The sequence below is a fragment of the Phasianus colchicus genome, chromosome 14 (assembly GCF_987193195.1).
Source record: "Phasianus colchicus chromosome 14, bPhaCol1.hap1.1, whole genome shotgun sequence".
Lineage (NCBI taxonomy): Eukaryota > Metazoa > Chordata > Aves > Galliformes > Phasianidae > Phasianus > Phasianus colchicus.
The window spans coordinates 13,182,954-13,205,321 of NC_143449.1; the positions used below are offsets into that span (position 1 = coordinate 13,182,954).

The window sequence follows — 22,368 nt, forward strand, 5'->3', positions numbered from 1 at the left end:
CAGAACAATCGGATCTGTTTAAGCTCATTGGTACAACTCATGGAAAAGATCTGGAGCATTCAGGCATGTGCGTTTCCATACCAGTTGTTATGGAGTAAGGAAACAGACAAGAGTGCATTTATAGAGGGGAAACAAAAACACCACAGCTTTGGCTACAGTCTTTTGGTGCTGAACTGCATACAGCCTGTCTGTCCACTAATGAAGGGTACTGTTAATTAGCTCGTATTACTGCTAGGGAGAGTTTTTGGATGCCCTTAATACCTTTTTAGCAATCTCATTTCACACAGAACAATAAAAAGACCCAGTAATATTCACAGAATCCCTCTGTTAACATCTTGAACTATAAACACAAAAGATATTAGTCTAACCTCTTTGTAAGTCACCCCCTCACCACAGGATTGTGGGTGGTGGTTTCTCAGGGTGTACAGCTGCACTACCTGAGCCCTCCATGCTTTATATCTCAGCATGCAAAGCACAACTGGGAGCTTCAGCTTATATTCTGTAAGCCTGCCCATGCAAGGCAGAGTGCTGATCAAGCTGCATTTTAGAACTCTTTAGATCTCTTTGCCTCTTACATTTATGTTAACTCTTATTCCAGAACTGTCTTTAATTAAGATTATCTTCTCACATGATAGAGTTTGTTTTTTATTTCATCCTAGCCTACAGCCACAATTTAAGTACAAGCAACGCATGCACAGAGGAAACAGCAGTGAAGATTTCAGTGTAGCCTGTACAACACATCAAGACACTGGATTTGCACCTCGGTCACTGGAGTTCCCATTGCTCTCATCACATATTTACTAATGCTACTCACAGTGACATTAGTATGAATTTGCTTGCTTATGCTTTTTTATTAGAACAGATATAAAACTAAAACTTCTCAAACGTATGTTTTACTATAAATACATAACCAAAGAACACAGACTGTTCAACCAATGTTACTGACCATAATGCCCACAGTAAAGCAACTTACTCTCTAGATTTGATTATGGCTGACCACAAGCTTCATTTTAAGCTACTCCAATATTTTCCTAGTTGTAAACCCCTTCTCATATTAACTGTCAGCTAGCCAACCAACTTTAAGTTCCAGCTTAGGCTTCACCCTCATTTTTCTGAGTTTCTTCTACCAAAAAAACTATTTTAATGAGATCTGAAGGAATCTCAAACTCCAGAGATCTCTATTCCTCTGCCTACAAATCAATTCACAGCTTCAAGTTACTCGAAGTTCTTCTTTCACTCCCACGCACAAGTTAAACAAGCATTCTCATCTTAGAGAACTAATCTGAAAACAGAATGTTGGAAATATCATGTTTAGGAATAACACAGATAATTCCAGTATAAAAGACTAGCAGTCAAAGGAAGAGAACTAATTCTAAGAGTTCATATACTCCAATTAGCTATCTTTTAAAAATAACTTCCCCAAAATCAGATGTAACAAATGGATACTTCCCACTGTTATGAATTTTCTCACTTTATTGCTTTATAAAATCTGACTCTAAATCTGAAATAGACAGTGCCATTTGAAGAATAACACAAATAGTAACAAAGATTTATGTTGCAGTTAAATAAATAAATAAATAATAAACATTGGTTTTGTGTTAAGAATTTTTGGTTTTTAAAACGCATCACTTTCAATCTTTCAGCAGTCAATTCAGCAGCACAACAGATACCAGCAGTCTCAGAAATGTTTTTTTTTTTTTTTCTCTCCAGTCAGACCAGGTGAATTATCTAAAATTTCTCCTTTGTAAGAAATATACTTTTACAAAGCAGCTTCAGAAATTTCATGGTGACACAGTACTTTCTCTACAGATAAATTCACTTGAGGTGAAAAACATGACAGCCTAATAATACACTGAGGCTGCAAAGACACAAAAAAAAAAAAAAAAAAAAAGCTCAAAAACAAGTACTGGAAATTGGATTATTTCACTTCTACATTTTCGACACAGGTGGAAAGATGTTGTCCTGCTAGGTGGCCCCATTCTCTTTTCAGTCATTTCAATGTTATTTGAGAAATAAGTATTTGCCTTTTTAAAGCATCCCCAGCACAGTGCTGTCAGCTCCCTTTTTACTGCCTTTTACACACTATTTGCACTTCAGCATTAAAAAGTGTTCTCTCTTTTAATACCAAGTTTTCTGTTATCAGGAGTATGAACTCTAAAGATTGGTTTTATTTACAGAAGAAACTGCTTGTGAGTAAACAGACTGGAGCTCCAACTTCTCTCAAAGGGATAGCAACTTTAGCTAAAGAATCAAGAACCAGTATTTGAAAGTACTTCTCTCCAGGTTAGAGCCATTGAAATCTTCCATACTAGAACTAGGTATCTCCAAAGAAGTAGAGAAAGCACATGCAGATATAATCTGCATTATTGAAAGCCTCCCTATCCCTAAGGCTAAATCCTGTCCATTTACGTACAGGTGTGGATGTGGACGTAATACAGCAACAGCACAACAGGATGTTAGAAGATCAAATTAAAAAAAAAAAAAAAGTCAAGTGGTTAAGAAGGAAAGATGAGTTTCCACTAAAACTGCTCCTGGCCATTCTTTCCTACAAAGCAGCAGCACACAGAGACCTGAGGAAAGATTTGAATAGTTCACTATAATAACATTTCAGTCACCACAACCACTACTAAATCTTTATTTAGAGTCAGAATTTTCCCAAACCATTAGGTTGACATTCAGTTTCAAGAATCATAACAAAGAATTGAGATAATTCTTAAACAGTCTTATCTGCTTTTGTCACTAACAATAGAAAAATAAAACTTAATTGAAGACTGTCATTGATAGCCCACATGCCTTTTGCACAATAGTACTGATGTTTCAGTAAATTCTACTCCCAGATTTTCTTCAGATAAGTATTTCAAAATTCATCAATATTAATTTCTAGCAAGCCTTGGAAAATCTGAGAAATTCTAGAAGGCAGGAATATTATGACAAAAAAGTATTAACATTCAACACAGAAACCCAATGAAGTTGAAGATTTGGAGCATTAAACTTCTGTGCATATAATATTGTCAGTAACCACAAGTCATAACTTTATGCAGTTACTATAAGGGAAAAATTATTGCACTTCATCTTTTCCTCTTCCATACACAGAGAACATTACAGTGTGTCAAATATACATCATGGCAAGTGATTCCATCATGATAACTGTCAACCTTTCCACATTCGTTTAAACAAAACTGGTATGAATCAGAGCTATTTGTTAGTTCTAAAATGCTTGCTGTTGCAATGCCTCTTCGAAAATGAAATAAATTTTGCTATTCAGTATGAAATTCGATGATCTAACTACTTATTCTGCCTCATGATTCATTTTCTTAAGCAAGCCAGTTCCCACTCCCATTGCTTTATTATTTTAAAACTCTAAAACTCTTTGAAACAAATTGTAGAAATCTGAGAGTTATCAGGACACAATCTCTTGCACTGCACAGCTAGTGTCAGCCTGTACTGGATTTAGACGGGACAAAGTTAATCTTCTTTAGAGAAATCAGTATGGTGCCATGTTTTGGATTTGTGACCAAAGTAGCTTAGGACTTCACCCATTTGTCTTCCCAAGTTACATTTACATATAGTGAAGCCCTGCTTTTCTAGTGTTTTCTTACTTCTGCCCTTTTCATTCCATATGGGGCTGAGATGCCTGTTGCAGATAACTCACAACAAAACCTTACAGGCTTTTTTTGAAATATTTATTTTGACTAAATGAATCTGTATCAGATAATGCACATGAAAATTGATGACAAAAAACATTTTGAAAAAATGAAAAGTACAAGATTCTGAAAAATATTTGCTTCACAGATGCTTCTTCAATCTATTGATTTTGTCTTAAAATCCCATACTGACCTAACAGAATAAAATCAAGCAGAACTGTTATGAGTGTATGTACTGACTTTTCTATCCATTAATTTTCCACTGCATCTTCCACTTCAATATCCCAGAGCAGAAGGTTCCTGGTGAATGAATAAAACTTACGGAGCATTCATGGTAACACATATGCATTTGCACTCTGATTTGTAACATCACAGTCTATTCCCGCTTGAAAACTCTCACCTTGAGTACTCCATGGATTTGTTCTCCTTTTTCACTGAGCTGGTATAAATCAGTTATTTGTTCATTCTGAAACACTCTGTTTTAATACATGTCAGTGTTTCATACTGCATAGCAAAATCTGCCAACTTATTCTGTCTCATGATTAATTTTGATCAGCAAGCCAGTTCCTGCACCTACTGCTGGATCATACTAATATTTTTTCTTTTTAAATTGTAATATTCCTTTTCACAACACATCTCTGAGCCCAACACATTCTCTTCATTTAGACAGAAGATACATTTGGGGTGACTCTCCTCATTAATGGAAGGCCTAAACAAACTTTGTTCTGTTTCCACAGTAGGATAGCAGCAGAAAAACAGAACAGAAATTGGAGTTTAGAGACAGGAATGCATATGGATAACTAAAATAGAAAGAAAGGGTAAAATGTAATCAATGCTTACTAGCTTTCATATAGGATCTAGAGACTTTTACTTTAAATTTGTTTTACACTGACATTATAATTGGCTTCATTAGTCTTGAAAATTGTCGCTGCAAGTCAGACAGGCTGACTGCCTGGCTCCTGCAGTTAGAAAATAACATTAGAAAATGCTAATTGCTAAATGAAATTTCAGGCTAAAATATCCTACATGGAAACACATTGCACTTTGAGCACACAGATACAGTGCTTTTAAGCAAACAAGCAGAAGAGAAATTTTGAAATACTAATTGAAATCATCACCAAACTGGGAAATGGGATGCATTACATGTTTTAAGATTCAGCTAATTTGGGAAAGCACACATAAAATACCCAGGAAACACCGAGGCCTCCCATAAATTCACAGAGTAACAAACCCTGCATGCTATATTGAACTGCTCATTTTTCACTTTTCATCTTTTATAAATTTCTATGGAAAAAAATATCTATGTCAAGGAAAAATATTGTTAAACAATAAAAATATGAAAAAAAAGCTTTTTTATATTCCTTGCTGAACATACACTTACATTCTTGGAGTACTTATTAATAAGTTGCACCAATACTTTTATGCAAGGCCAGTAATTTAATTGGAAGAATGAGAGAGAAGCAATTGCAAGACCTAACTTACATAAAATGGTTCATTTTGCTTGTTTCTTTGTTTTGTTGTTACTGTTTTTAAGTCTCAGTAGATATTCAGAACTCTGTCTCAAGTTGCAGATGTAAAAACCATGATATATAAAACTGTGTACAGAGCAGGATTTTCTTTAGGGTTGAAATGTAGAAAGTTTCAGGAGAAATTAGTGAAAGTAATATTGTTATTGTTAAATAAAGCACTATAGAAGCATTTTAAGAAATCACAATTAAAAAGGAAGAATTCCAATAAATTCCACTCTTCCACATCCAACCAAACCTATTTATGGGGCCCTGTTCTTCTTGTCAGCAAACCCAGTAACAGAGCTACTGTCACTAAACACATAATATTTAGAAAAGCAGATGTTGACATTAAAAGTTTTCTTGAAGTCACTTTATCTGGACATTATATCGTTAGCTAAAAGTAATGGTACACATAGATGTTGTAAGCTATTAGTTACTGCTTGGGCTTGAATATAATCACAATGCATTTGTTTGCCAACAAAAGCTATCACTAAGCAGCACCTCTGACACTTCAGAAACATTCCGTGTTTAAAAGATCATAAAGAAATTCACATTTATACATTATGTAAGAAAATAATCCCGCAAGATGCATTTTCTGTTTCCCCATGTGCTTTGTAAGAGATAACAATTACAAATGTTATTTTCTCTTGTAAAGCTAATGTAGTTTTTAAAGTAATGTTTATGTATTACTACAAAAATATGTTTTCCTGCAATTGCTGAGATAGCTGGTGGAGACAAAAAGTAAGTTTTACTTATTCCAAGATTCCTGTTTTAAAAATAAATATATAAATAGGTTAGCAGTGGATCATTATGATATGTAAAGGAAACATCTTTTTTCTGCCTGGCACTATGAAAATAATAACACAGCTCTCTGTTATTTCACCAAATCCAAGTTCATTTGAGCACTGTAGTCTGTAGTGCTGTAGTCACTTTTTTCTTCCACAGTAACAAAAATTTGATGCCTACATCTTAGGACAAAGCAAGAAATACAGTACTTATCCTTCTCAGCCCCTGTACTCGCAGATACCAAGCCAGAAATGGCCCACTTAACTGCCCTCATTTCATTAACCTGCCCAGTCTCTCACTGAACCCACACATCCTGCAGCATCTACAACATCCTACAGCAAGGAGTTCCAAAGTCTGCAGATTCTCAGAGCACCCATGGATTCAAATCATGAGTGACTATCATTAAGTGAATAACACTTCACTTACGGATCATTATTAGTCCTTCTGCAGAATTTTTTGACTTTATGCTTTGAAACTGTTAACAATATGGGCTGTAGGCCTTGACAGAAGTAACTGATATTCAAGGAAGACTGCTGAAGATACAAATACAATGATTAAACATTTCCATGGCATAAGGACTTCAGCAGCTGGTACCATTATTCCTAAACAGGGCTCACCAAATTTAGTAAGTTGAGAAAGGAGAATACCGCATAAAAAGATGATTTAAAAAAATAAAAGGATGACAAATCTTCATTTACCTCTCATAACTGTTAACAGCCTAATGTGTTTGCAAAGCCACGTGTTCCCTAAATGGGCTTTCTTTCATCTTCCACGTATCAATAGGAGATTCATAACCCTGAGCCCAGCAACAGTTCAACTTGACAAAATGTGAAATTCTACTATTCGTATTCACATCAAATAATACACTTCTTTGAAGAGATCAAAGTTGCATCATACAGAGAGCTCTGAATCTGATTAAGAGCACTTGGTTCTAGAATGACAATAAACAAACAGGAGTTTATTTTGCACTTAGAATAAAAATATCAACCAGTGATAGGCAGAGACAAAAGCATTCAACTTCAACTTAAAAAAAAAAAATCATTTTAGAAAATAAGCAAGCAGCTGGAACCATACAGTTCACATTACATTTTTCAACTTTTCTCCATGACATAGATGTTTCAATGGAACAAAACAAGTAAAGCAACAGGGAATACATTAAGAACAAAATTGGGCCAGTAGATACAGTCAGCACATTTCAGTCGGTAGTTACAAACTCAGTATGCTTTCAGGGGTTATTATTCTTACTTTAGCATTCTGTTTATTGTTTTAGCCCATTTGCAAAGCATGAACACTTGGAAGTATACTATTCTTTTCTATCACAGATTTTGTTTGCACTTAAACATTGCCACAATTCAACAGATACACTCTGTATCTGTACTCCATATCTACTGTAGATCGTGAAATTTCTCTTACAAATGGCTAATCCCTGTGAAAGAAACACAGTAATTCTAATTTGTATTTTCTGTCCTTCACTCTGAGTCTGCTAGACCAATAGCTTGGATTTTCAATTCACGCCAATCCAAATATAGGAATTGCCTATTTCTATAGTGATCAGAAGAATGATTTGCACTCCATTTTTAGTTTTAAAAGGCAAAGTAGAAGTTACCGTAATACTTAATGAGGATCTAGGGGAATAAATTTCTCAGTGCTGCAAGCACACTGCAGTTCTCTGGTTGAAAGAAACCACTGGCACTCAGTCCGCAGGGTTCCCAGATGCTCTATCGCTCACATGACGCCTGGTCTTACAGCGTGGTACTCAGAAATTTCAACCGGTGCTGCTGGTAGTCACATCACTTACAAACACATCTGATGCTTGCAGATATAGAGCAATGATCTGTGTTGACGAACAAACAATATTTGATACAAAATCACTTGATCGTGAAAACCCCTGAGATTTAAAAGTTTAATTGCACCAACCTTGTAGTTCTGCCACAACCTTTCCATTTAATAAGAATGCTATATGATAATAGGAGAATGCCAAAGAGAATTATGTTTTCTTTTAGTGCAGAAGATCAAACACCATTAAATTTTCAGACCTGCTCACTTTCAGGTTCAAAAGAACAACACTGTAACAAAAAATCCTACCATTGTTCAGCTTCTCCTCAGGCCTTCAACAGCTTCGTGGATATCAGCATCACTCTCAAGCGTGTGTTACTATGACTTGTCCCAAAGACAAGATTAAATTCAAATGGTATCTACTGGACCAAAAAGGTTGTTGAGAAGCAAACAGGCAGAGCTGCTCTGCCCCACCTCTCACCTTAAGCCAACTTATCAACGCTAACTGTCAGCTACAACTGTTGAGGCACCACAGGAGGTTCTTTGTTGTTTGCTTTTTAGTTTGTCTTCTGAACTCTCACCTCCTGCCTCTAACTTTAAATCTACTGCTCAGTACATGACAAAGAAGTCTGATAGCAGGTGGTTTTGAGACTTGCTATTAAAAGAAAAAAAGGCAGTTTGATTGTTAATTATTATGTATATATAAGAACACAGAACTTCTCCAGAAGTCTTTCAGCAACTGAATCTTTTATTTTAGGCACCATTTGTAGGTAAAAATCAAGGTAAGAACTAAAGCTACAATCTGAACTGCAGCTGAAAATCTCTGTAGTGCTGGACTACATAATTACTTCAGAATTCCTGTCACTGAAGCTGAAGATAATGCACAGTGCAAGTCCTCCTGCTCTAGCAACTGGAACAATAGTACCTTTGTTAATGGCAGAAATCGCAATCTGCTACTCCAGCAACAACTGTGATGACACAGATCAAAGATAAACAGTAACTGACAAGGAACTGGAAATTTTAAAAAAAAAAAAAGTCTACTTTAAATGTAACACTGGATTCCATAGTGAGCACTAAGCAGAGCTCAGTAGAGAAGGAAAAAATCTGTATAAAAAGGCAGAAAGGCAAATCAAATCTGCTTTCTAAAGATTCTTCAAATATGAATCCTGAAGCTGTAAGGGTAAATCACAACCTGCTGTTTTGAATTAACTGCTCAAAATACATATTTAATTTTACTCTTTACTTTTTCCTCACTAGCAAAGAACTGCACTGCACTCTTGGCTCATATAAGGAAAGAATTAGTCGACATGATCTGAATCCTCAGCTCCTTTAAGAAGATTGAATCCCTATTTTATATACAGAGTAGTCATACTCTGTAGTCTTGTCACTCACTAGCGATGCAAAACAAGCAATAGAACTGTCTGGGGCAGTTACAGAATAACTCAACAGAGATCTTAAACTGTGCCAGCATCCCATGACCCCTCAGCTGTCCAGCATGTGGTGGCTACCACGCAGGAACTATGTTTCAGGGTAAAAGCAAACACAGCCCTGCTGGCTGCACATGCTTGCAGACACTTCAGTCTATTCTTCCATTGCTACAGCAGGCGCACATGACATTAACATTCTCCCTAGACAGCTTCTACCAGAGGCAAAAATGCACCTGCACAAGATAGGCCAAAGAAAAATTAAACCTATATTACTCAGAAGTGTAAAAATATGAAATAGCAAATGGTGCAGACACTAATGACTTTAGATTGAGCAACAGTCAATTTTGGTCCAGAAAAATCAAGATGCTCTACATAAGCAATTAACAAATCCTAATCTATGCAGCTTTCCAATGGCTATAGCGTTTGTCAGCCACTAGAATGGATGTAAGAACCTGAATACACTTATTTCTCATTTTGGGACATAATCACAGAGATGATGCTTACTTTTAGTCTCATTATCTACAACCAACATTTAAAGTATGTATATATAAAGAAGAAATCTTCCATATTCCAGAAGGCTAATAGCACTGCAATGAATGTAACTGAGGTATCTATTAGATCAATATATTTGCAGTGGAAGACGAGATCACAAAGCATCAGAATTTGTGTGTAAACAGTACCTTCACTTTGAGCAAAAAAAAAAAAAAAACCCTACAGGTAAAGACTGGACTCTTCAAGCTGTGTAAACTATTGGAAATTCAAGTGAAGAAGCTATCAGATGCAACTACAGCAAAATATCAGTCCAATACCTGCAGTAAAATAATTCCTCTATTTCAGCCTTGGAATTGCAATTGTGTAACTGTGCTTGCATTGTCAGTCTGCTTTTATGGGGGTATTTTGCTTTACATATTTATTTCTACTTAAATAGTTATGTTATTATGTCTCCACACTTCATTATGCAGAATTCAAAACAAGGAAAGTAAAAACCTTGCAGGATATAAACAATGTTACATTAATTTGAGCTGAGGACCTAATCCCAGATGTTAGCATCACTGCAACTAAACCTGAACAGAATTACCTCCCAAGAATACCGAAAATAAACTGCAAGCCCTAATCCTTTCACCTTCAAAGTCAGTTAAATGAATTTTGCGAATAGATCCTATTCGGTATATTTTTACAGGAGTAAAAATTAAAGAATAAATGCAATTAAATTAAATTAAGCATTTCAGTTACCACTTTGTCTCTCTAATTAAAAAGTTTGCGCCTCAAGTTAGTTTGGACCTTGGGATTTTCTTAGAGCGACAACAAAGGGGGTGCTGGGAGGGACAGTTCTTCCATATTTATAGATAGCACTTTAAAGTACTTTCTAATAAAGGGACAGGACTTGATACTGCATGTCATAACTGTCCCACTCACTGCAACTACCTTCTTTGTTTTAGAAATAATGAATTAACCACCAGGTGTTTCTTCCACCCACAGTAAGTATATGAAAGGAATAAACCTCCATATAACAAAGAAAATACTTTCATGTTCTTTGGGATTCATTTGAAAGGATAAAAGATGCTTCTGAAAAATAAATCATATTTCTCTTTTCCAATGAAATCTAAAATTGATTCTAAACTGATTTACCCAAAGAATTACAAAGATTTTTATTTGGCTCAAATCTCAGCTTGAGGCCTCTGGACAGAGTAATGCCTTGCACAAAAATCAGACCTTGGAAGAACTGGAGCCATCATGCTTCAGGAAACCAAAATCATACTTCAATGGTTTTGGTTGTTTTTTTTGTCCTTGCTTTTCCCAGAGTGAACATATTTTGTGTTGATATTCTTATGTAAAACAGTAAATGGTTTACTGTTTTCATTCCATTACTAAGGGCTTCTGCAAAGCTCTTATGAGAAAACAGTAACAAAAATACTGCTCTCTGTAATGTGGGGCTGGCTTTTCAGTCATTTTTTAGTTTATTACACTGGCATATCAACTGAACAGTAAATTGTCAAATTATTAGGTGGATAAATCTACAGGAGATCAAATGAGAAAAATCTAAGCATGCACTACAAAATAATATATAGCAATGTATGTAACACAGCTTGTAGAAATTACATAAAATTTCTCCATGAAAAACTAATGTTTTTTTTTATTATTATTATTTTTTATTTACTCATTCCTTTCTAATGCCACTTAAATAGTTGCATGTAGGACCCAGCTACATTCTGCTTCTGCTTAAGATTTGAGAATGCTGTTCCTGCACGTTTCAATTCTCAGGACTTCCAAGGACACGTTCATTTCCCAGAGCTGCTCTGACCCAAGCCAGCTCATTATGAGACCCACAAACCATTTGTTTGCACACAGGTAACACTGCAGCATGGCCGCACAAGTCTTGCTCTGCTTCCCTTCCTCATCACATGGAAAATTCACAGCATGGTCTGTGTGTCCTGCTGGGTCTCATGAGACAACAATTATCACTGAACACGAAGACTGGTAGCATCTTGTGCCACCAGAGCTTTGTAATGGAGCTGTGCTGGAAAACTTGTTGTCTACCCTTTAACACACACACAGTAAGGCACTCAGTGGTCACCTAAAGTACATTCCATGCACGGTTTTGTGCATGTTTACTCCAAAACAAAGAAGACTTGCTCCATATCATAGGAGCAAGACTGCTTTTTAGAGATGAAAGACAGGACTAGTACAGGTACTGTATACAATATGCATCAGAATACTAACTTCAATGAAAACAAAAACCAGGAGTTTAATGTGTTCAGCCTGGCAGTGATTTTGCAGTTGTTTCTGAGCTCTGCAGGGAAGGATCTGGGTGTTCCAGTGGACAACAGGTTGGCAATGAGCCAGAAGTGTGCCACTGAAGCCAAGAAAGCCAATGGTATATTGGGGTGCATTAAAAAGAGTATGGCCAGCACGTCAAGGGAGGTGATCCTCCCCTGTTACTCGGCCCTGGTGAGCCCACATTTAAACTACTATGTTCTGGGCTCTTCAGTTCAAACAAACAAACAAACAAGTCACCCAGGTTTCTCCTAAGAAAAGTCCAGTGGAGGGCCATAGAGATTATAAGAGCCTGGAGCATCTCCCATATGTGGAAAGGCTGAGTAACCTGAGCTTGTTCAGTCTAGGGAAAAGAAACCGAGAAGGGTTGATAAGATTATTGTTTATAAATACCTAAAGGGAAGTAGGAAGCAAATTGATGAAGCCAGGCACTTCTTGGTGGTGTGCAGGGATAGGACAAGGAGCAATGGCCTAAAATTTGAACGTAGGAAGTTACTTTAAAAAATGCAGAGCTTCTTTACTGTAAGGGAGACAGAGCACTGAAACAGGTTGCCCAGAGAGGATGTGGAGTCTCCTTCTATAGAGTTATTCAAAACCTATCTGGACACCTACCTGTGTGAACTACTGTAGGAAACCTGCTTTAGTAGAGGAGCTGGACCCAGTGACCTCTTGTGGTTCCTTTCAGCCTTTCAGACCCCTCTGATTCTGTGATTCCTCCATCTCTGCGCATACTGCAGAAGTCTGCATGGCAGTGGGGCATGAGGGAAGCGGAAGCCCCTAACAGGCTACACTGCATCTGAATGGGGCTGCCCAGAACCACTGATGGTGCTTCTGCTGAGCAGAGCTCCCACCCAGAAAAACCAGCATAACCACAGGGGAATTCAGAACATGGAAGAAAAACTGGAGAAGGGAAGGGAAGGGAAAGGGAAGACTAAAACATTTCTACGAGGTAAAGCCTTTCATCAATACCTTGAGAGGACAATACTAAAGACAGGACATTAAATTCTACAAAGTGTAGCTTAGTTGTTTGTCTAAAAACACTCAGATTAAAATAGAAAAAAAAATCATTACTTTAACATGACAGTAATTTCTGCAGGACACCTTTTGTCAGAGAATGCTGGTTGATCCTGGTTGATGTACAAATCCACTTCTGGGATCCCTTATACATAGATAAGTAGACGGCAAGGATGCTCAAAGTATCGCCAAGGCAGCAATTCATATGGCTGATAAGGGTTACTGGCTGTCTCCCACTGTTCTCCTTTCTGCTTTTCTATTACTCAAGTCTCTTAACAAATTTTATTTCTCTCTAATGAAGAGAATGCTTCTCATTGCATACGAAATTGTAACAGCAATACTGTTTTCCTTCTTTTGGCAATGTAAATTAACTGACACCTGCATTTGGCAAACACCATGAAAGGCTCTTAATCATCCTGTTAATGGCCACCTTACTGCTCTGATCCCTTCAAGCTGGTAGTCAACTGCTACTTCCATGGACTCTCAAGACTTCTTACTCAGCATTAGAGATGAAAGGAAACAGATTGTATTTCTTTTGTTACTTGCCTCCTAGACGCATGCTTATATTGGAGATCTTTCTCTGAATATCACGTTACATAGCTAACTGTTAGTCAGAAAGAAGAACGTAATCTTGAATCTTTTCCCTATCCCTGGAAGGAATTATCAAACACTGTCAAACGGTACAAAACACATGGCTGAGTTTCAAAGCAAACAGCAGAGTTGTTACAAACATAAATACTCTGGGCTAGATTTCCTACTGATAGAACCACAATCTTTGTAAGAACAGTGCATGCATAAAGCACTATAGAAGAGCAACACACGCACTGCCCAGAAATTTGGAATATACAACTTGGTGCTTCATTCTGCCCTAAAGAATGATCCAGCAGCTAGCACAGCTGATGAATGGCACACTGGGTAGCCTGAACATAGGCATTACTGCAGTTAATCAGTAGAAGTGTCTGATCAACACTTCATAGACAACAGTCGGAATTTTATTTGAATACTTAAAAAAAAAAAAAAAACCTATGAAGTTTCCCTTTAAACCTGAAAACTACATTCAATTGTCATCAAAGTTTTTACCACCAACCATGATAGCATATGCAGTTCCTACCCTCTGGGCCATTCTTTGCTTATCATCTTTTCCTTCTAGTTGATAACAAACAGTGTATAATTGGACTCTGATTTCATGCAAACTCGTTAAGATATAGCCAATGGGTGAGTAAGTCACAATGCTTTTAATTCTTTGTAATGTTCTGAACATTCTACCTTCTATTCGATGAGAAAAACAGGTCAATAAGAGGGGAATATAAACAAAACTCTTAACGTGCTTAAAAGAAATGCTTGTAACAAACTAGAATTTAAGGATGACTAAGAAAACAATCTAACAGTCATGAAGAAAGAATCCTTCTATACTGTACCTTTACCTCTAGTAGTAGCAATGTAAGAGTAGAATTAATTGCTTGCTTGCTCCACGAGAAGAGGTTAAGACATTGCAGCTACCGAAACAGTCAAATCACATGATACAACAAGAAAATCAAAGTCCTTGGTGATTTTCAAGTCTCATTCTCAACCTGCCCCAACCAGCCCATTTGACAAAACGTGACAGAGGCTTCATGAAAACTTTAACTAAAAAAAAATTATATCTTTTGCAGGGTGGAGTTATTTGGAAACTTAAAAGCTATAGAGCAGATTTACCTAAAGTCTTCCAAAGTGCCATTAAAAACAAGGCAAAAATAAAAAGAAACCAAGAATAAGAATTTCCTACCTAAGAAGGGAAAAACAATGTAATTATGTTTGTTAAAGACTGATCTGAATTCCTAAAATGCCTTGAGAAAATTACAGTGGGGAGCCCATCTACAGTTTTTGTTTGCTTATCTATAGTATGTACTTCTAGCCTGAAGAAAAATGAGAGGAATGCAGAAATCCATGTGTGTCTGTTGGTCTAACATGCTCACAAAAGAAGGAAACTAGGCTCCCTCTTTGGATATAGCATAGGAAGAAAAAAATATTAAAGAACACTTTAGGAAAAAAAAAATATTAAAAGACTTTGTACTGATGTAGGAACTCTGCAATCATACTGTGAGCTCTCAAGAGGCAACAAAGAGGCTTACCCTGCAAGTCTACCTAGAAACCAAAACCACAGGAACAGTAACTCTGGACTGATTCTGAGGGACTGAATTAGCTCGATGAATATCATCTGAAAACAGTTTATCGAGGAAAGACATTTTCAGCACTGGATTACATTTTGCTTCAGTTTCCTCTGTTTATCTTAATTGTTCTGAAAAGTGAAGAGCTATGAATGCAATTTACCTTGTGCAGTTGCTGTGTTCATGAGAAGAACATAGCAGATTTTGTCTCTTTAGTGAAGAATTCCACACTAGCACCAAGGAAACTTCCTGGAAAGCAAAATTTGTGTAGGTAAAAGGTCTGTTAAGCATGAAAATTGTGGTATGAATGCAGTGATTGAACTATGGACAGGGATGTGGAAGACACAAATAAAAATCAGAAACTCATCAAAGTAAGGAACTGAAGTAAAAAGAATATACAGTTTATTTCATCACAGGAATCCACCAGTAGGTCCTGGGCTAAATAACAAGACTAGAAGATAAGACTGCTAGCACCTGCAAGAACCAGGTTGACTTGCAAATAGCTGTTACTGTTAGCTGCTGCCACCTGGCAGTTGTAAACCGCATCCTACAGATTTGTGTTCTTAAAATGGCAGCTAGCACACCAGCTTTTTACACTGATGTTGCAAAAATTTGAGTTGATTTATAGTTGTGTCACCCATCTACAGTGTTGCTTCAATTTTGACAGGGTTAAGGGTGTGGTTTGTTGCATGCTTTGTTGTGCTTTTCTTTTTTGTTTGGGTTACTTGGTTGGGTTTTGTTTGTTTGTTTTTGTCTGTTGGTTTGTTTTTTAAAGAGAAGTTGAAACTTTTGTTCTTATTTTGAGATGTGATTCAGCAGCACGCTATGCAGATCTTTTCAACAAGTCAGTCAGAATTCTTCCATCCATTTTTAGCAAAAGAAAGAGGCTGTGTGGGAAGGTATGTTGAAATTGAGGGAGTTCAGAGAACATTCATTATGCAACTCAGCAGGGAAGAGGAATTCAAGAAGCAGAGGAGAAGCCAGCAGAGCGAGCAGTCAAGTCAGCAGTATGTAAGAGCAAGCTACTGCACCTTCAGAGCCTTTAAGACAGGTGTCCTCCCTTTTCTTAACAAAGCTGTCACTTCTTCAGATTCAAAGCCAAAAAGGATCCTTAAAAATCTTTAAGCCACCACTGCAAAGTTCATAGTGGCCAAACATCAGAAGTATAAAATAACTTTGAATATCTAGAAGCTTTTAAAGTAATCTACACTTCTCTGTGCTGCCTGTTCATCTTGAACTCATTTTAGTTGGATATGCAATTATTCTAAATCTGGCATATCCAAAAATCTGAAGACAGTTTCAATACAGATACAATCTTGATAATCTGAATTGTTTTAACTACAGCAAAGTACAGTAAAGTTAGAATATACATGGAACCTTCCCCAGCTGGGAAGCTGTGTCAAATAAAAAAACAACTGTTACCTAACCTCACATGTAGTGAAAGAAAAATCTATTTCTGCTCTGTAACATTTACAGTGAACCCAGCAACGTTCCTGGATTAACACACTGAAAAGCATCAAGGATTGATCTGGATGAACTCAGTACCCTATGGCTGCTCAGACATCAAGTATTCTACACTTGGGCACATGAAAGCTTCAATGTGATAAAAAGAATGAACCAAACAAAACCTAACTTTCTCTAGAACCACAATATTCAGTGTAAACATGGTGTATTTTATAGCAGCAGTTAAATACTTTCTCAATCATACATCCCTGATCACCCACAGAAATGCACTTCCAGCAAACAAATAAGAAAAACAACAACAACAACAACAAAAAAAAAACAAAGAATAGATCATAAAAGTTCCTCAATAATTCCTTCTTGTAATCCTGGAGGTTCTCTGCTCCATAAAACATTTCAGTAATCTCATCAAGAGCATGTGTATGTGTTACTTCTATGACTCGAACAGAAAAAAAAGTTTATGTTTTGACAATGGAAGTGACAGTTTACACAGAAGCAGGCTAAAATGTAAAAATCAAAACACAGCGCCTCTTTTCTGGGGCATCTTGTGCTAGAAAGGCTCCTGACAAAATTTTTTTCTCCTTGTTGGTGCCTAGAGCACACCTATGAAATCCCCACAGAAATATTACAAAGATATCTACACCTTTTTAACTGTTTTCTGTTAACTTCAGTACATTCCTGTAGAAAAGCACCAGCACCTTGTGTATGTGAAAATTCCTGATCCAGCTCTGTCTTTTGTATGATAGAATAAGACAGGCAAAACTATAAGGATCTCCTAATATATGATCAAAATTACCTAAACGGAGATGTAAAAAATTATTGGCACAAGCTTGTGCATGAGATTCCACATTTAGTGGGCATATTAAAAGTAACATTTAGGTTGATGATGGGACTGCCTTGTTTATGCATTGAGATTTAAAAGAGTAAAAATGTCCTTTAGTGAATTAATACCTAGTTTCTTCCCTGATCATACATCTTTGCTTCTTGGATTAGTTTTGGCCTGTTGTCTGTTCATTCTCTTTCCTGCCCTTGCACGCTGACAGCTGTCTCCTTCCATTCTTCCTAACCTCTTCCTATGCGTGAATGTTTAAAAGGGAAGAGAGCCCTCAATTTCCTACTAATCTTTCCTCCACTGTCACAGAAGTTTGCACACAACAAAGAGGAAGCTTCATAACAATCAATTGGTTGTTGTCTTCTCCTATTGCTAAGGAGATTAATACACTGCATCAGTCATGTTTCTCTGACAGCTTCCAAAGACTCACAGAACACATTACAGGAACAATCATCATTTTGTGTTTCAGCCACACGGGCTTCATGGTCACTACTGCTCTCCCAGCTCCTAACAGAAACACATTAGCACCAGGACAGTTTATTTGCCCTCTGGCAAACTGTAAAGCTTCAGCTGGTGCAGAGCACAATTGATGTTGGTGCTCTACAACTGATTGCAGTGCTCTACAGTTAAAGACACTCAAGTGTCAGCTAAGTTCTTCCCAACAGGGTTTCTGCCTTCTGTAGATCTTTATATAGAAACCATTCCATTAGTGGTACATGTGTGATCTCAATGGACAACAATAACAGAAAACAACACTGTACAAGAAACAATCCAAACATAACTGAGAAGGAAATCACACACGGTAGTCTCCTTTACTGTATAAGGAATTCTTGGTGAAAACTATGGGCTTTGGCTGTGGGTTTTTGTTGTTTTAATTTCTCTCTTTTTGCTTCTGACTTGTTTTTTCTTTTAATCACCATGCAGTCATATTTCTGCTCAGTCTGGGTTGTAAGCGAATGGCCCAATTACCCAATCACTCCAATCACTGTTTTTCTGCTTTATCACGAGAGGAACAGCAGGATGACAGGAAAGCTATTCTGCCTTTCGTGACAGGCTGCTGTTTGTACAACTGTTCCACAAAACAAATAAACTGCTGCTTCCTTTTAAGCAGTTACGCCACTCATTAAAGAGAGGCTTATTTCTAAGAAACTGAAGGTTGTACCCTGACTCATCCTAGCGGTTGGAGAGTTCTAAGAATTCAGACAAGTTTAATTCCATCACTGTGAGTCTGGTGTCTGACAATGATAACGAAGTTTCTAAGTACATGGCAAGAACAGCTCGTAGATTCAAATTGCTATTTTCAGCAATTCACACATCCAATATATTTATTAAATACTTTAGAAGGAACATTGTGCTTTTCTGGTAAAAGGAAGCAAAATGAATCATTATCTTACGAATGACTGAACAAAGATACTTACCTTGGTGGTGGAACTCCTACAGTTTCGCTCAATATGAGTAAAGCATACTGAAAATAAGCAATCCATTTACGTTTTAAAATGTAAAAGGCAAAATCCTGTAATATTTATTCTGTAATTTCATTTTAACTTTTTTTTTTTTTTTTTTTTTTTCCCCTGGCAGTATGGGCAGTAAAGGAAAGCTGCAATTTAAGAACATCACTGCTGCCTACACCGTGTTACACAGACTGGATGAACTCTACAGAAGCAGATGAACTCTTGGTCAAGTGCAATTATTTCCATTCTGTGTAATGAACATTATTTTATTTAAGACTGTAGGGGAAGTTTCCTTGCTATAGAGATGCACACATGATGAGGTGTTTTTTTTTTTGTTTGGGTTTTGGTTTAGTGTGTCTGATATTTTTGTTGTTTCTTATTATTCCATTTTATTTTGTTTTAATTTATATAAAATGGTTAAAGCAGGAACTGTCTTGTGGCTGTCATCAGCAGTTATGTGCTCCTCAGCCATCTGATTCCTTTTGATCACAATACTGTTGTGATTAGAATTTTTTTTTTCCTTAGCTGATTCAGACATGAGTACGAATTACCTCAATCTGAAGACTGAATCTGAGTCTTCAATATTCTGGCTAAGATACATAGAAAAGGACACTTCTCCCTTTCTGCAGGAGCAGTTAACTGTTGTAGCTGCCAAGGCTGTCACAGTAGGCGAGTGTTTCACAAAGCAAGTAGAATTATTTTCTTTATTGACCCAAAGAGGAAGAACATACTAGCAGCATTACAAACACCAATAACTGCTTACTTCTGAGTATGTGAAAATGATAAAAATAGCTAAATCAGAAAGTAATGAAAGTCATCTCCAGCCAGCACACTTAGCTGGCATAAAATTAAATGTTGCGACTTACTCCATTTATGGTCTCAAGACTACATAGAAACTCTTCTCAACTATTATTTTCTGTGCCTGTGCATTGCTCTGACTCTAAATTAAAGTATTTTGAGTATTTAAATTATTTCCCTATAAGACAGTAGTGAAAGATAACTGTTTATATGAATTATAGTAACGATCTCAGGCACCAAGAAACTATGATATCAAATTTTATGGAAGTATTATTCTGTTATGTGCAAAGATGAGTCAACCTGAGCTTTTTACTAGTCTTTGTTAAGCATTTCTTGCATTATCTTTAGCTATTTGCATATACAAAAGTATATTCATTCATTAGAAGCACACTGTTCACCCTTTCATTTAGAATAAAACTGAAATCACAATTTCAGTTAAAAAAAATCTGAAGTTTGCAGAGTTGAACCCTGCCTTTGGACAAGCCTAAACCTGCTTCAATGGAAATGTTTTCATGTATGTTAGTACAACCAGATCTGGATCACAGTCTTTCACCATACAGATATTTTTTTTGTTGAATTTCATAATAGAATATGCCTGAATGCATCCGAATGAGATTGAACCAGCAATCTAGAAGGCATAATGGGAAGAACACTATGAAGTACAAATAGTTGCAAGGCAGAAGCAGAGATACTTGGCTGTGAATCCATTTCTGGACAATAATTTACTGTACACTGATTTGGAAGTTCAACTTAGATTACAGCCATTCACTGGCAAGCCACAAAATGTGTCTACAAAACAAAATACTTAAGAACAAATCCTTATAAATTAATAACAGAAAAAGGCAATTATCTGTAAAATACTTTTGGGGAACTGAAGGTTCAGTTAACTGAAGAGAAATTTAATATGGAGGTGCAGAATAACTGGCTGTTTTCTGAAGAACAGAATTTTATCCAAGCACTACAAAAAGAACAAATTGTACATTACATTGCACTCTGTGCCCATACTTGTTCAAGACCAATATATTCTTTCTGGTATTTGAGAGCTGTGTTTTTCTGTCATGGCTAAAGTGCCCTAGCATTTAGGCAGCTATCTCAATTGGCTTAAGAAGCAGTTACCTACGTAGTCCCTCTTCTCATCTTCAGGAAGCCTTCTTAGTTCATCTTAGAGATAAACTCAAATTTGAGCTCACAGTCTTTCCTGTTCCTTACACTTTTGTGACTGCCATACTACATGGCATTCTCCATCTTACTCCTTCCTGTTAATTCTTTTATACTTGGCATAAACAAATGCTTACCAATGAACACTGTTTACCAGTGAGCATCTGAGTTATCAGAAAAAAATCATACACCTTTCATTATTATTATTATTCCATGAATATATGCATATTTTAATACAAAGTGGAGCAGTGGTTTTCCATTAGCAGACAGGAGTCTCCCATCAGCATGCTCCAGAGCCTGCCACGATGAGGTCATTTCAGCATATTTCAGCACCTGATTGCCTATTTCAGAAATGTTGATTGAAATCTTTGCAATTAAGAAGGCAAAGTAAGAAAAGACAGATTTAGCTCACAGTTGTTGGACGTGTCCTAACTACAGTTTCATCTCCTGGAAGGAAATGGAATTACTCCACCCATTAATTGTTCCAGTATTTATCTCTACTTCTGCATTTTCTTTGCTTTTTAAATGCTGAAAGAGAATTGTTCCAGTTCAAACACAGCATTTTGCCTCTACTAATTATTGTTCATTTTCGCAAAACAAGAAACATTAATCTGGGTCATTAAGTGTTATGACTTCTATACACTGCTTGCAACTCAAACAGGCAATTTGTTACTAGATGTCATTTGCTATCAACAAAAAAAGGAATACACACAGGTTCTGACATCACGTGGTGCCAAAAGAAGGAGAACAAAAAAATACCAGGTACATGGTGACTGGAGGATTTTGCTTGTTCATGCTGTTAGCATTGGTAATACCGTTACAGAAGCATAGGGTTCTGGGGAGTGTCGATTGTTTGTTTGTTTGAAAGGCTGACTTCCATATAGGACACAGTAAAATCATATTACACACTGCAGTTAACAGATTGGAATTCTTCTACTCATCTTTAGAAGTTAGTGAAGGACATAAAGAACAAGGCAAGGCAATATACAGCTGAATTTAGTTTAACTGAGGTGCTCTGCTGCCATGCACTTGCTGCTTTACTTCTTGCGCTGTCTTTACCTTAAACCATGAATTTTCTCACTTCCACCCTTCTAGCTCTCTTTCCCATCCCATCAGAGAGGCACGAGGAGGTGGATAAATGGGCCTTAGCTGCATACCGGGATTTAACTACAACAGTGCAAAATACCCTTATTCAATTTATCTACTGAAAAATGGCAGTGTTAACAGCTCTTCTCAAAGACAATAATTAGATATGCAGAATAAGGAGCAGGAAAAGTGAACAGAAAAAATGCATATTATAATGAGAATGACGTCTCAGGCCACAATTTTTCATCAATATCTATTTTTCATGCAGTAATTATAATGTTAATCTGTTCTTTTGTGACAAAAAGGCACCTCCAAGTTATTAATGACAACTAATATCTGTAATATTAATTTTAAAATAAATAATTAATGCAATAATTTATATACTAATAATGTAATTAAACCAAGGTTATGATCTCTGAGCAGTAGATCAGTACTCAGTTCATGTTGGTGTCTACTTTATTCCAGAACAATGTTTCTTGAGGCTTAATTAAGGCCTGCAGCATGT

At 36.7% G+C, this 22,368-nt stretch overlaps 1 long non-coding RNA gene across 1 annotated transcript in view; it reads right to left on the reverse strand.

The window, feature by feature from the left end:
- Positions 1-6,824: 6,824 nt before the first annotated feature.
- Positions 6,825-22,368, reverse strand: part of LOC116229436 (uncharacterized) — a 46,058-nt gene continuing 30,514 nt past the window's right edge. The window contains exons 2-3 of the long non-coding RNA XR_004167022.2: positions 15,241-15,326; positions 6,825-7,772 (exon numbers count right to left, since the gene is read on the reverse strand). This is a non-coding gene — a long non-coding RNA (uncharacterized LOC116229436). The remainder of the gene's footprint in view (positions 7,773-15,240; positions 15,327-22,368) is intronic.